The 15,277-nt window shown below is 37.7% G+C and overlaps 1 long non-coding RNA gene across 4 annotated transcripts; it reads left to right on the top strand.

The window, feature by feature from the left end:
* Positions 1-1,607: 1,607 nt before the first annotated feature.
* LOC110743127 lies at positions 1,608-13,481 on the top strand. Of its 4 annotated transcripts, none has more exons than XR_002521649.2 (3): positions 1,608-3,981; positions 7,609-9,647; positions 11,008-13,481. It is a non-coding gene; the product is annotated as an uncharacterized LOC110743127 (long non-coding RNA). The 4 variants fall into 4 exon arrangements; XR_002521650.1 differs by lacking the exon at positions 1,608-3,981 and having other exon boundaries at positions 7,412-9,647; positions 11,008-11,172; positions 12,200-13,481; XR_002521651.1 differs by lacking the exon at positions 1,608-3,981 and having other exon boundaries at positions 7,412-9,647; positions 12,200-13,481.
* Positions 13,482-15,277: the final 1,796 nt, after the last annotated feature.

Genomic DNA, 15,277 nt, shown 5'->3' with positions numbered 1-15,277 from the left:
ACTAGGCAAGAGAAAGAAAGGGCATCCAAATTGGAAGTGAAGTTAAATTAGCCTTGTTCACAGATGACATGATCTTAATAATTAGAAAAACCTAAGACTCCAACAGAGAACTGTTAGAACTGATAAATTTAGTAAAGCTACAAGATAAAAAATCAGCATACAAAAATTAGTAGCATTTATGTACTCCAACAGTAAGCCATCTAAAAAAAGAAATCAAGAAAACAATCTTATTTACAGTAGCTACGAATAATACAAAATACCTAGGAACCAATTTAACCAAAGAAAGATTTATAAAGGAAAACTATAAATCACTAATAAAAGAAATTGAAGAGGGCACAAAAAATGGAAAGATAGTTCATACCAATGGATCAGAAGATGTAATACTATTAAAATGACAATACTACCCAAAACCATTTGTTGATTCAATGTATTTCCTATCAAAATACCAATAACATTTTTACGGCAATAGAAAAAAAAAGAAAATCCTGAAATATATATGGAACCAAAAGAGATCCCAAGTAGCCAAAGCAATCCAAAGCAGAAAGAACAAAGCTGGAAGTATCACGCTACCTGAATATTTTTTAATATTCTAAAAAGCTGTGGTAATCAAATCAGCATGGTGTTAATACTAGCATAAAAATATAGAGAGGCCAATGTAATACCATAGAGAACCCAGAAGGAAATCCATGTGTTTGCAGGCAACTCATTTTTGACAAAGTCTCCAAGGACATACAATGGAGAAAGGAGAGTCTCTTCAATGAATCATGCTGGGAAAACTGGATATCCATATGCAGAAGAATGAAACTAGACCCCTATCTTTGACCATACACAAAAATCAAATCAAAACGAATTTAAGACTTAAATCCAAGACCTGAAACTATGAAACTACTAAAAGAAAGTAAAGGCTCCAGAAAATAGGTCTGGGCAAAGACTTTTTTTGTGTAAGATCTCAAGCACAGGCAACCAAAGCAAAAATAAGTGGAGTTACATCAAGCTAAAAAGCTTCTGCACAATAAAGGAAACAATAAAGATACAACCTACAGAATGGAAGAAAACGTTTGCAAACTATTCGTCTAATAAGGGATTAGTAACCAGAGTACACAAAGAGCTCAAACAACTGAATAGGAAAAAAAATACAACTTTAAAATGGGCAAAAGATCTGAATATACATTTCTCAAACAAAGACACACAGGTGACCAATGGATATATTAAACAATGCTCAACCTCACTAACCATCAGAGAAATGCAAATCAAAGCCACAAGGTAATATCATCTCACCCCAGTAAAAATGGCTTTTATCAAAAAGGGAACAATTTGGTGAGAATATGGAAAATGAGAAACCCATGTACATTTTTGGTGGAAATGCAAATTAGTACAGCCACTATGGAAAACTGTATGGACATTCCTTAAAAAACTGAAAACAAAACTACCATGTGACCCAGCAACTCCACTACTGGGTATATACACAAAAGAAAAGATATCAACACATTGAAGAGATATCTGCACTCACATGTTTATTGCAGCACTATTCAAATAGCCAAAATATGGAATCAACCTAAGTGCTCATCAGCGGATGAATGGATAAAGAAAATGTGGCATACAGAGTAAATGTAAAACTATAAATTATTAAGTCAATGCCAAAGTAATTGTGGTTTCTGTTGTTACTTTTAATGGCAAAAATCGCAATTACTTTGGCACCAACCTAATTTTAGAGATATACTACTCTATAATTAGGTTTATCACAGCATTGAGTAAAAAGAGAAAAAGACAACTTAAATACTCATTAATCAGGGTTAAGTAAGTTATAGTAGAGCTACACCATGTAATACTGTGTAGCCATTAAAAAGCGTGATATAGTTCAGTTGGTGAAATCTGTCCATATTGAATCCCTTAAAATATTAAAAGATGGACACACCAAGAAGCAGGGTTTATAATACAAATGCAACATTTTCATTCATTATGTATTCATTAGGTAACATGTTAATTATGTAAACAATTATGTAAGCAATGTGCTGAATTATATAATCAATTATGTGATATATTAATTAAATAATTTAAAGGAGAGAAACTACAGTTATATCAATAGATGCCCAAATGACATTTGATAATACTTACAAATAAAACAGGATTAAAATGAAATTTCCCAAACTTGATAATATAGAGGGTTCATGAGACTCTACTTAAATACTGTTAGAATTAATAAGAGAATTTGATAAGGTGACTGTATCTGATATATATCAAAATCAGTAGTTTTTCTTTATAATAATCGGAAGTAAAAAATGATGTTTTTAAAAACTTAGTGGCAAGAGCAATAAAATTATAAAATATCAAGAAAAACATTTATCAGGAAATAGCGCTAAAGAGGCTTCATTAATAATGCAAAACAAGACCTGAATCTAACATTTTCCTAAATGATAAGACAGTATCAAATATTTGGTATAGATATACATGCATATAGATTATGTATTTGTTTAATGCAATTTCAATTGGAAATCCAATGGAGTTGAGATTGGGTTTATTATGAACTGGACAAAATGATTTTAAAGTTCTTAAGAAATAAATGCTCAAAGGTTGAGGTATAATTTATATGCAAACTGTACATGTAAAGTGTACAATTTGATAGGTTTTGTCAAAATGTATTCTCCTGTGAAACCACCACAATCAAAATGGTGAGTTTCCCCAATCCCAAAAGATTCCTTGTTCCCTTTGATAATACATCTCTCCTCCACCCTCATCCCTAGGCAACTACTGGTCTACATTCTATAACTATAATTTTTTGCATTTTATAGAATTTCATCCTACAAGATGTAGTCTCTTTTTGGCTGACTTTTTCACTCAGCATGAGTTGATATTCACCCAAGTTATTAACATATATTGATAGTTTCTTCCTTTTTTAAAGCAGGATTCCATTGCATAGGTGGAACAAATTTTGTTTATCTTGTCACCTATTGATGGATATTTTGAGTTATTTCCAGTTTGGCACTCCTACAAAAATGAGTTGATATGGATGTTTGTGTACAAGTCGTTATGTAGACATGTGTGTTCATTTCTTTTGGGTAAATACTTAGAATAGCTGAGTTTTATGATAGGTATATGTTTAACTTTTCAAGAAACCGCCGTACCTTTCCAAAGTACTATGTGATTTTATATTCCCAGCAGCAGTGTATGAGAGTTGCGTTTACTCCATATCCTTGCCGACACATGGTATAGTCAGTCTTTTTCATTTTAACCATTCTAATAGGTGTGTGGTGGTACCTTATTGTGGTTTTAATTTGCATTTCCCTGATGACTACTTTTAGCCCCTTGGCATATACTTATTGGGCTTTCATATAATTTCTTTTGTGAAGTGTCTTAAAATATTTTGCCCATTTAAAAAATTGTGTTGTTTCCCTTCTTCATATTGAGGTGTAAGACTTTGGTATATTCCTGTTACAGTTTGTTGTCTGATATTTGTGCTGTGAATATTTTCTTTTATGCTTGCCTTTCTATTTTCTTACTGATATTTTTCAAAGAGAAAAAAGTTTAATTTTTATGATGTCCAATTTATTAATTTTTTATTTTATGCTTCCTGTGTTCTGTTTTGAAAAATCTTGCCTACCCTTCACAAAGATTTTTCTTTCTGTTCCTTCTGGAAGTTACTTATTAGGTTGGTGCAAAAGTAATTACTTTTAATGGCAAAAACTACAATTGCTTTTGCACCAACCTAATAGTTGAGCTTTTACATTTTGGTCTGTGATCCATTTTGAGTATTTATTATCTTTGGTTTAAGGTAAGAATCAATGTTCATTTTTTTTCCATACAGATATGCAGCTGTATTCCAGCACTATTAATTGACTTTCTTTTCCTCATTGAATTGCCTTATTGCTTTTGTTGAAATCAGTTGACCATATGTATATGAGTCAGTTGGATAATTCACTATTTTTCTCCATTGTTGTAGCTTTTTCCTGTTGTAGCTTTATAGCACCTCTTGAAATCAGTAATGTAAGTCCTCCAATTTTGTTCTTTTTAAAAACTTATTTAGTAATTTCTGCATAAATTTTAATATCAGCTTGTTAATTTTTACCAAAAAAAATGTCTGTTGGGATTTTGATTGGGATTGCCTTAAGTTTATAGACCCAAGTTGGGGAAAATTGACATCTTAACAATGTTGAATTTTCCAATCTATGAACATAGGAATTGTCTCCGTTTAGTTAGATCTTTTCTAATTTCCCTCAGCAATGGTTTGTAGTTTTTAGTGTAGAGATCTTGGACTTGTTTTGTTATAGTTCTTACTTAGAAAGTATTAATATATTATTAATTTAGTTATATTTATTATATATTATATATGATAATAGATACATAATATATTATATTATATTTTGTTATTACTTAGAAAGTATTAAATATAACAAGGCAAGCATCTATTAAAAGTAAAATTATACCCTTGGACACAACATTCCTACTTTGAGGAATCTGTAGCATTAAGAACATCTGTATATAAAGACATAGATACCAAGAAGTTATTTGAAACAGTGTGTATAATGGCCCCCAAATTTTTTATTTTAAAAAAACCTCAACAACAAAAATGTCTATCAATAGGGGGAAGATTGAACCAATTATGGTAAATTAATATTGTATTTTTAAAGGAATGCATTCAATCTATATATATAGATCTACATGGATGTCTGTGACCTATTGCTACATGAAAATAGGACATTGAAGAGCAAATATTCTATTTTGGTTAAAAAAACTGTTAAGCAAGACAAAAATATTATAATATGACATGCATATGAATACAGAAAACAGGAGGGAAGGATGCTCTTAACAGTGTTTATCCCAAGAAGGGTGGATGGTGATGGAAAGGTTATTACCATTTTTCTTATACATTTCTTAATCACTTCACATAAAAATACATGGTATAGGCATTATAGCATATATAATACAACTGTCCCTGATATCAACCTGCTATATATACCACAGTCTGTAAATAGCATGGCAAAGAATCTAACCTTTTGAGGAGAGATGTGAAGAAAGGAGAGAAGACACAAGAGCCCAGCATAATGAATCAGTCTGTAACAATTGAGAGAGAACAAATTGTGACTAGCAGTTTTCCAGATTATTCTACAGTAATAACCACCTACATATACGTGAATCATAAATCTTTCTGCAGCCCAATAAGGTTTTCAATCTGTAGCACACAAGGAAAGCTACAGGAAGTGGTATTGTCTCTTTTGAGGGAAAGAAATGGAGGCACATTCATTAATCTCTGAGAAACAAATCTCAATCTCTGCTTGCCCTGGAGACACTTAGTTTATGGAGTTGTCAACAGACTCATCAACAGAACATACATATGAATCTTGCATAGACAAAAGCACCTTTATGCCTAACTGATCAGACACTGAAATTGGGAACCAAAGGAGCATGTCATCTTCATGCTTACATACCTTTAAGAGCAGAGTGAAATGGCCTTTAAACTTTGCTTAGTCATTCATTCAAACAGATAAAGGGAAAGTTTCCTGCTGTGCTCTTGTTCAGGCCTTGCCAATAGATGACACTTGCCAGCCACTTGGGGACATCACAGCAGACCAGAAAAATTACCCTAGAGAGATACCTTAGTTTTAAACATGGTTTAGCGTATTTGCACATTTGGGAGGCATCGGGTTAATCTACTTTTTCCCATATTAGCCATGCCAATTATTGCAGTTAAAACTGCATACTCCTAATTTAGGTGACTTTATGTTAAAATCAACAGAAATCACACACTCTTTGGGTCGGTCTATAAATCAAAAATATAGGAAATATGCATTTTTTTCTTGCCTAAACAAGCTTGTAGTTGAGACAATTTTGCTGCCTGAAATGTTTAAGCATTGTTGCTATAATTGGTCCTTAGAGCTTCATTCCTTAGTGCTTCATTTAGGCTTTCAACAACCTGCCATTCCCCGTAAATAACAACCTGTCATAATGACAAATGTGGAGGTGGTTGGTCCGAAATGCAAAGTATTCAAGCAGGCTGTTGTAGCAGACTGTTCCGTGGATAAGCAAGAGGCAGGTTCATCAAAATGAAACAATGAAACAGCCAAGTTTGCCCCAACTCAGAGACAATGCTTTGATTATTTGAGAGAAAAAATGTCTTATTTTGTACTTTTTTTCCTTTTTTTAATTTATTGTATTTATTTATTTTTTTTAATTTTTTTTTTTCTTTTTGAGATAAGGGCTCCCTCTCGCCCAGGCTGGAGTGCAGTAGTGTAATCACTGCTCACTGCAGCCTCAACCTCCTGGACTCAAGTGATCCTTCCACCTCAGCCTCCCACATAGCTGGGACTTCAGGCACGTGCCACAACACCCAGCTAATTTTTCAATTTTTTGTAAAAATGGAGTCTCCCTGTGTTTCCCAGGCTGGTCTCAAACTCCTGGGCTCAAGTAATCCTGCACCTTGGCCACCCAAAGAACTGGGATTACAGGCGTGAGCCACCATGCCTGGTCATTATTTTACACTTTTAAAAAGCCAAATGGGACCACCAATTAAATATTTATTACTTAAAAGGTCTCCTTTACCACCTTTGTTCCAAATTCTCTTATACTGCTGGCAGTTAGGAGTAGGGCATTTTAGTAGCCACAAATATGTGACCTTTCATCTTACAAGACTGTCCCTCTTCAAGCTGATTTTAAGAACATGTGGATATGCTCCCTTTAATTATTTTTATGAGTAACATTTTTTAGTGATCTTTATATATGTGTGTATATGTGTATATATACATATACTGCATATATGTAAATGTGATTTATATACATATACGCAGAGGGATAGCCCAGATCCAATTCCAAATGCCTGTAATCTTTCAGTATTGTTAATGTTACCATCTCCATTCTCCACTAGGGATAATTCATTTCCTCCGTTACAGATATTTCAGGTGTTAATGATAAAAATGTATCAAAATATTGGGAGAAAAATAGAATTAATGTGAATTTGTTTATTCCTCCTTTTAGAAAAGATGCTAAATCCTCTCACAGTTACAATAATATTAACATAAATTCTTCACAGTCATCTTGAAAACATTGCCTTGATTTAAGAATCAGTAAATATCCTGGGAACAAAGGTAAAGGTCTGGCTCCCAGTGGAAGATCTCTCAGACAGTAGGAAGAGTCCTTGTGCCAAGTTACTGCTGCTCTGTAAAGGGATGCATATATATATACACACACACACACACACACATACACACACACATATATACATGTATAGTGTGTATATCTGTATATATGTGTATATATCTGTATGTATACATATGTACATATATATGTATTTACCACATATACGTATATACATATATACACATATGTGTGTATAAGTATATATACATATACATGTGTACATATATGTGTACATATTTACAATGTATATGTACATATATTTTTTATATAACATAAAGAAAATTATACAGAATAGATATGATATATATGTATATAAGTTTATATATATATATAAAGAAAAAGAAGAAATGGAAAAGGGAACAACCATAGTAATGGGGACACAGACTATTCACTGACATGACAATCTCCAGTTTTTATTATCTGTAATTCCAAGGTAGGCTTGCCAACTAATGAGAACATTTCTACTTTCTCTTACATCAGCATTCATAAAATTGCACTAGGATGCAGGAAGGGAGCTGCAGTCATCAAATGAGTTTGACTTTGGAGCCTCAAAACAGGATGATTCGAGCTGATTGCATGAGCAAACAACAAAGATCTGGGAGGCAGATGCGTGCTGGCCCTCACTGGACACCGCTTCGCAGTTTGATCTGGTCAAGCCTGGCCCCAGTTTCTTCACTAGGTGAACGCAGAGGGATGGCCCAGATCCAATTCCAAACGCCTGTAATCTTTCAGTATTGTTAATGTTACCATCCCCATTCTCCACTAGGGATAATTCGTTTCCTCTGTTACACATACTTCAGGTGTTAATGATAAAAATGTATCAAAATGTTGGGAGAAAAATAGAAATAATGTGAATTTGTTTATTCCTACTTTTAGAAAAGATGCTAAATCCTCTCACAGTTACAACAATATTAACATAAATTGTTCACAGTCATCTTGAAAACTTTACCTTGATTTAAGAATCAGTAAATATCCTGGAAACAAAGGTAAAGGTCAGGCTCCCAGTGGAAGATCTCTTGGACAGTAGGAAGAGTCCTTGTGCCAAGTTACCGCTGCTCTGTAAAGGGATGTGTTGACAATACCAGCTCACTAGCAAGTCTTTAGGATAAAATGGCAGGGTAACATTCCCAGATACAACATACAACCCATTGTAAGTCTTGTTATATAAACCTGAGGGACACCGAGAAAAACAGCTGCTTCCAAACATAAGTGGAAATTGAACTTAATACTCTAATCACCATAAATTGGAGCGATTATTTTTGTAAAACCATAAATGTACACTATGACTAAATGAGTCATTTACAGAATATCCCTTCAGTTATTAACGTGGCATAAATACTAATCCCTGAAGATTAAGTTGAACACTAATCACTTGGAACATTCAAGGACCTTTTGTAATCCTGACTTTTGTATGTACATATGGTAATTTCCCCTGTGATAGCCGGGCATAGCTAGTAGGGCAGATCATTGCCATGTAAGCAATAATGCATGACAAGGCATGCTGTAACAAGGAATGGGGTTTCCATCTTTTCTCCCAGTTCCCCCCTCCACCTTCATTCCCCATGTGAGCTTAATTAAAACTCCTCAAAACTTGGCTCTGTTTAACGCAAGGGCAAAACAAGCCCAGAAGTGCTGACAAGCTCTTCCACCTCTGCCTGCGGGGTCAGCTCATTAAGGGCCATGATTTTATGGCACATGCATGGTGGCCTGGCCACAGGTTTGGAGAAGCCTCAAACCAATAAGCGCAATACACCTTAGTAAATTAACAATTTGCCTTACCTTTTAAATGTCTTTTATTGATGAATTTTAATTTTTAAGATAATTCGTGCACATAGTTTCTAAATCAATTTTTTTTTTTACAAAATGAGCAGCTGCTGCCCAATCTCCTGCTCTGAAACCATTTCTTCTATTTACCCATATGTGTAAATAACATGCTTATACTGCTATTTCCTCATTTATCAATTTTGCACACCAAAATTTTGACTAAACCATTTCTCAAACCATTTCTTCTATTTACCCCGTGTTTGTAAATAACATGCTTATACTGCTATTTCCTGATTTATCATTTTGCATACCAAATGTTTGACTAACATGATAGTAATGGAGGATTTAGCTGGTTTACGCACACCTCTGCCATCTCCTTTACCCTTTTATCCCTGTAGCGTTGGATCACAACGTTAGAATCGATCACAGTAAATATTGCATTATTATTTTATAATATCAAGCTTATGACTATATAATTTATGTTTACTGCTGATTCAAGTAATGTAGTACTATGATTGCAATGGTCTGAATGTTTCTCTCCTCTCAACATTTATATATTGAAATCTCAATCCCCAAGGTGATGCCATTAGAAGGCAGGACGTTTGGGAGGTGATTAGTTCATGAATGTGGAGCCCTGGTGAATGGGATTAGTTCCCTTATGAAAAAGAGACCCTGGAAAACTCTCACCCTCCTACCATGTGAGGACACAGTGAGATGGCGGCACTATGAACGAGAAGGCATGTCCTCATCAGAAGGTAAATCTGCCGGAACTGTGAGAAATAAGTTTCTGTTATTTATAAGCCACCCGATCTATGGTATTTTGTTGTAACAGCCTGAATGGAATAAGAAAATAATTATATTGCCTTTCTCTTAAGATTATTTGTTTTCTCCTGGTACATTTTTCATTTGCCCATAGATTTATCACCCTTTTAAATACGTGCTTCAACACATGTATCACCCACATCTATCAATAATTTTTCAACACCAGACTGCTCAAACACCAGACCTCTCAGATCCATTTCTCCTTCAAAGACATCTTTCTGCAGCTGCCTCATACAATTTCTCCAGCTCCAGTACAAACTCTGTCTAGGCCGGTGCTGAGCTGTCATCCTGTGACTTCCTTTTGCTGTTTTCTTGGGATGGATCCCTACTTCCTGGATTTCATGTTTTTCTTTTTCATGGCTTACTCTTTCATTCACTGATTTTGCCCAATGGCTTCATCAGAAAGGGCACAAATGAGGTAAATTTTTAAATTCATTATACATCTGAAAGTATCTTTATTCTACACCAGCTGCCCAGTGGCCCCTTTATTTCTTTCTCCGAAGATGCACCCAAGTTCTGCAGTCCCTGCCTTCTTACTCAACTGTTTTCGGTACAATTTTAGACTTGGGGGACTGGTCTTTTCAGCATTGAAAGGTCCATCCTGTTAACAGTTAAGGAAATTCTTGCCTTAAAAAAAAAAAGAAAAAAAACCCTTGGGTTTTTTTCTGTACAAGGACATGGATTGGGATGAGGGGAGGGAGAAGGTACGAGTGAAGAACTCAGTGGCCTGAAATCGACTCTCTTTGGACTATGAGGACTTGGCCATTTTCCACAACAGAAAATGTAGAGGAATGCTGTCTTGTGCTCCCCCTCATCCAGCACCTGCTGCCCTGTCTCACCGTGGGCCACAAGGTATGGTGGCAGGTGTCATATGCTCCAACATCTGGCCCTGAAGAATCATGGTTGGCCAATCTCAGAGGGAGGAATGAGCTGCAAACCTATAAGAAAATCAACACCAATTATCCAAAGCAATTCTACATACTTCTGACAAGGAAGCAGGAACGGGAATCTAGAGTGCTGCTCAAATTAAAGAGAAAAAGAGAAGAAAGATTATTGGCTACCACCATCTCACTCACCCTTCCCCCTTGCCTGCCTCACTCTGTAGAGGCTAGAAAGACAAGATTTGCATTTCCGGCTCTTGTTGCAAATCAGAGTAGCTGAGTGACCCATATTTGGCCAATGAGTACTTGGGGGGCAGGCTGCTGGGAGGCTTCTGATGGAGCCTTCTTTTTCCAGACAAGCAGAGGCTTGGGAGGAAGCAAGCTCTTGCTCCCACCTGTCCTTCCTTTTTAGGATGTGCTGTGAGGACCTAGTGTCTGCAACTATCATGTATGAAGGTGACAAAGAGCCCAAATGCAGCTGAAGGAGCGGAGAATGGGAATGACCTTGATGGGCTGCACCAGCAATCCTGAGACCACACATCTAACTTCTTAAGCAAGCAATAAATGTCGCTTTGCAGTAAGCTACACCAACTCAGGTTTTCTGCCACTTGTAGCTGAAAGTATGCCTAACTGATGCCAGGAGTCACGGAGAGCCTTTCCTATACCACCATGTCCCTGCCATGATTGTTCATTTGCTTGGTTCAGTCCTATCCACAGATGGGGGATGTGGGTCATGCAGGGACTTACCATTGACTTCTCCTTACTGCTGATCTAACTCTGAGCTTGTACCCTCATAGGATGACTGCTTCACTTTAGGGTTGGAGTCCTGCCTTGATCTTCCCTTGCTGGCCCTAAACCCACCAATGCCCATCATGGAATCTGAAATTTTATATACCCCATTCTGTCGGTAGGGACCCTCTTAGCAGCACACCCATCCTTCTTGGGCTGGGCAATTCCATGCTAGTCTGGACAAATATGGTCTGTTCCCAGATGTCCCATCCAGCAGCTCATGAGACCCTGTCACCCTCTGGTGGACCTTTTCAAGGTCAACTGCTTGCCTGAATGATCACACCATTACCTTCCACTGGGCACCTTGCTCTCTGGACACCAGAGTCCTCCTGCCTGGATAAACTTCTTCCCTGACCTTCAGCTGAGTTTGCTGACCTTTCCTTCCCCAACCCTTGTTCAACCCCAGAGAGGTACCTGGCTCCGTGTCCTGCCCCCTGGGTAACATCACAGTACCCAGCAGATGGCATCTAGGCCAAATGACTTCATCCCTTACATGGCTTCTAGTCTGATTAAATCCCTCATTCTATTACCCATTATATTGCAGTTATAACTACTTCTACTTACTTTTCAGATGAGCAGAGTATAATTGCTCAATAAACTGAAGGTTAATCAGAAAGTGGATAGAATAAAAAATGTCTCTATCATGTAGTTTTGCTTAAAGAAAACAAAATCATCCCCTCAAAAAATACTTTCCATTCCTAATTATTCCTAATACTGTCCCAGATTATTTTTTATCAATTAAAGGCTTAATTGATATGAAAATTAAGTTTAAGCTGTAACGCCAGAGAATGTTCTCTTTTCCTTTCTTTTGATAGGTGGGGATTTTTTTCAAACAGGCTAGGGATTCAAGAGAATATTTTTATCTGTTGAATCAACATCATGACTATGATAACCAGACCAAGGTTCCCAAGGCTACTGTGACTCCAGAGGATGTGTTTTGCTCCCGTGGGTGACTGGAGTGTGCTCCCCAGGCGGCAGCAGTCTTCCTGGGCCCGACGTCGGCTGATCTGTCTTCACTCAGCAGATAAAGGAGTAGGTGGGATTGTGCAGACAGGAGGTCCCAGCAGCCGCAGCTGCACAGCTCCTGTTGCTTCCTCTTCCTCAGATGGGATTTGTTACTGGTGCAATTACCAGCCACTATTCTGAGTGTATTACAAGTATGAACCTACTCCATGATTACAAAATCTTTCTGAGTTAGGTACCATTATTATCCGCAGTTTACAAATGAGGACACTGACGGAGTTCAGAACACGCTACCCCAGAATACGTCATCTTGGCATACTATGTATTTTAGACTCGAAGGAAATTGAGAAAACCACAAAAACAGAAGGTGACTCTCTGATCTTCCGTCGCCCTCTTTCCCCTGAAATGGGCCATTAAACCTCACTGACCTTCCCCCGAAAATTGGTCGTAAAACTCTCGTTTCAGAAGGGCCCTCCCTATACCCGGAAGAAAAAAATAAGACACAGAGAAGACTGAACAAACAGGCCTTACTAAATTCTACCCCCCGCCCCCGCAGTTTATTACCATTAGACCATAGCCTTTTGTCCTCCAGTCATACTTCCGTGCAACTATCCATAAAAATACAGAGCCGCCTCTTACTCATGGAAATACATTCCAACATCCCCAGTGGATGCTTGAAACCATGGATAATACTGAACTCTATATACACTGGGGTTTTTTCTGTACATACATACCTATGACAAGTTTAGTGTATAAATTAGGCACAGTAAGAGATTAACAGCAATAACTGATAATAAAATAGAACAATAATAAAATATAACTGTAATAGAAGTTATGGGAATGTAGTCTCTCCAAACATTTTAATATACTCACCTTCTTGTGATGAGGTGAATACGTTGGACAAAGGATGTTTCACATCCTAGGTGAAACACTCAGAAGAGTGCACAGTTTAAAACATGAATTGCTTATTTCTGAAATTTTCCACTTAATACTTTCAGGCCATGGTTGACCTCGGGTGACTGAAACCGTGGATTAGGGAAGACTACTATACACATATTTCCCTGTTTCTTGAAGTCTTCATTTCTGAAAGCTCCCGTGCCCCATAAAACTTATATTAAATAAGTTTGTATGCTTTTCTGTTGTTTTTGTTCATTTGTTTTTAGACTGGGTCTCACTCTGTTGCCCAGGCTGGAGTGCAGTGATGCAATCTCAGCTCATTGCAGCCTTGACTTCCTGGGCTGAAGCGATCCTCCCACCTCAGCCTCTCTAGCAGCCGGGACCACAGGCATGTGCCACCACACTTGGCTAATTTTTTGTATTTTTTGTAAGGTTGGGGTTTCACCACAGTGCCCAGGCTGGTCTACAACTCCTGAGCTCGAGCAATCCGACCGCCTCAGCCTCCCAAAGTGCTGGAATTACAGGCTTGAGCCACCATGCCTGGACTTTTCTCTTGTTAATCTATCTTTTGTTATAGGAGTCTCAGCCATGCACCTGATGGGTGAGCAAAATATTATGTTTGGTCCCTATCACACAAAGGCGTGGGGAGGTGAAACAGTTTGCCTAATGTTTCTTAGCTAGTGAGTGGCAGAGGTGAGATCAATGCGGGCAGTTTAGCTCTGGACTCAACATTGTGCTGAAGTCTGAACACCACTCCAGGGGAGATAGTAGGTGAATGTTTTGAGAAAATGTAAAAGTCCTGAAAAACATTGAAATGAATTTTTTTCTGAATTTTTTTCCCCAAAAGAGGAAAAAAATTGGCCAGCACTTATAATCTGAGTATGAGATGTTCATTAGAATTATAATATCTTGATTAAGAAATCAGTTATAAACTGGCAGTTTTCATATTAAAGAACTAGAAATGTGATCACGGAAAATGAGGGAAATTTCTCTGCTAAAAAACATTTCAACGTTTTCCAATGTGTTCTCTTTACAAAGGAAAGTAATGGTGAGAGGCTTGTTCACCACTGAAAAGTTTGGAGAACTAAAACATAATTCAAGTTTTATAAGGATGGAGAGATTCTGAAAAGTGGGAAAAGGCAAGCACTTCAGTAAGGGGCAGTATCTGTGGGAGATGGAAACGAACATCCTCAGGAGAAAAAAGATAGGGGGTTAAACAAGAACTCAAGGGAAGATTGAGGAGCACCACTTGAGTTCTAATTCACTTCTCTTGAAAGAATTCATTAATTTGCTCAGGCACGTGTGCTAGTGACACCAGGACAAATGAGTTTCTGCCCTAAGGAATTCATTACTTGAGGGAAAAATTCAGGGGGATAAAGGAGGCTGTGGCCACCTGCTATGGTATCCACTGTGGTAGAGTTAGGCTCAAAGTGCTGGAAGGTGCTTCAAAGTCAGGCCCTATTAAAGCCTGGAGCTATTCCCTATTAATATTAAATTCCCTATTCCCTATTAATAGCTATTCCCTATTAAAATCTGGAAGGAGGTGATGCCTTAGCAGAATGCTGAAGATTGGAGAGAACTTGGCCAGGCAAATATGGGGAAACATGCCCAAGGAGGAGCAGACTGTTCCAAGGCCTGAAGAAAAAGAGCTCACCTCTTGAACTTCCTATGGCTAGAGCAGAGAGTGTGAGGTGGGCAGAGAGAGAGAGACAAGCCAGGGGATCTGGGGAGGGACTAGGTCGTGGAGCCTTGTGTGTCCCCTGGAGGGATATGGACTACATTGACAGCCCCAGGGAGCCTTGGTCACCATTGTCCTTCCCTGTAGCTGCTGTGATTGTGCCCCTGTGGGCCATTTCCACAGAGCAGCAAGAATGAACTTGAGAACAGATAGATTGTTCTGTCGTGGTCCCTGGCTGAAAGCCCTTCAGTAGATTTCCCAAGGCATTTGGGTTAAGATCGGGGACATGTTGCATGGCCTACAGAGTTGTACCACATCTGGCCCCTGCCTCCCCTCAGTTCCATCCCATACCCTC

Source organism: Papio anubis, chromosome 6, assembly GCF_008728515.1.
Source record: "Papio anubis isolate 15944 chromosome 6, Panubis1.0, whole genome shotgun sequence".
NCBI lineage: Eukaryota > Metazoa > Chordata > Mammalia > Primates > Cercopithecidae > Papio > Papio anubis.
The sequence above is the reverse complement of the archived record's forward strand: the minus strand, read 5'-3'. Positions and strand labels throughout refer to the sequence as shown.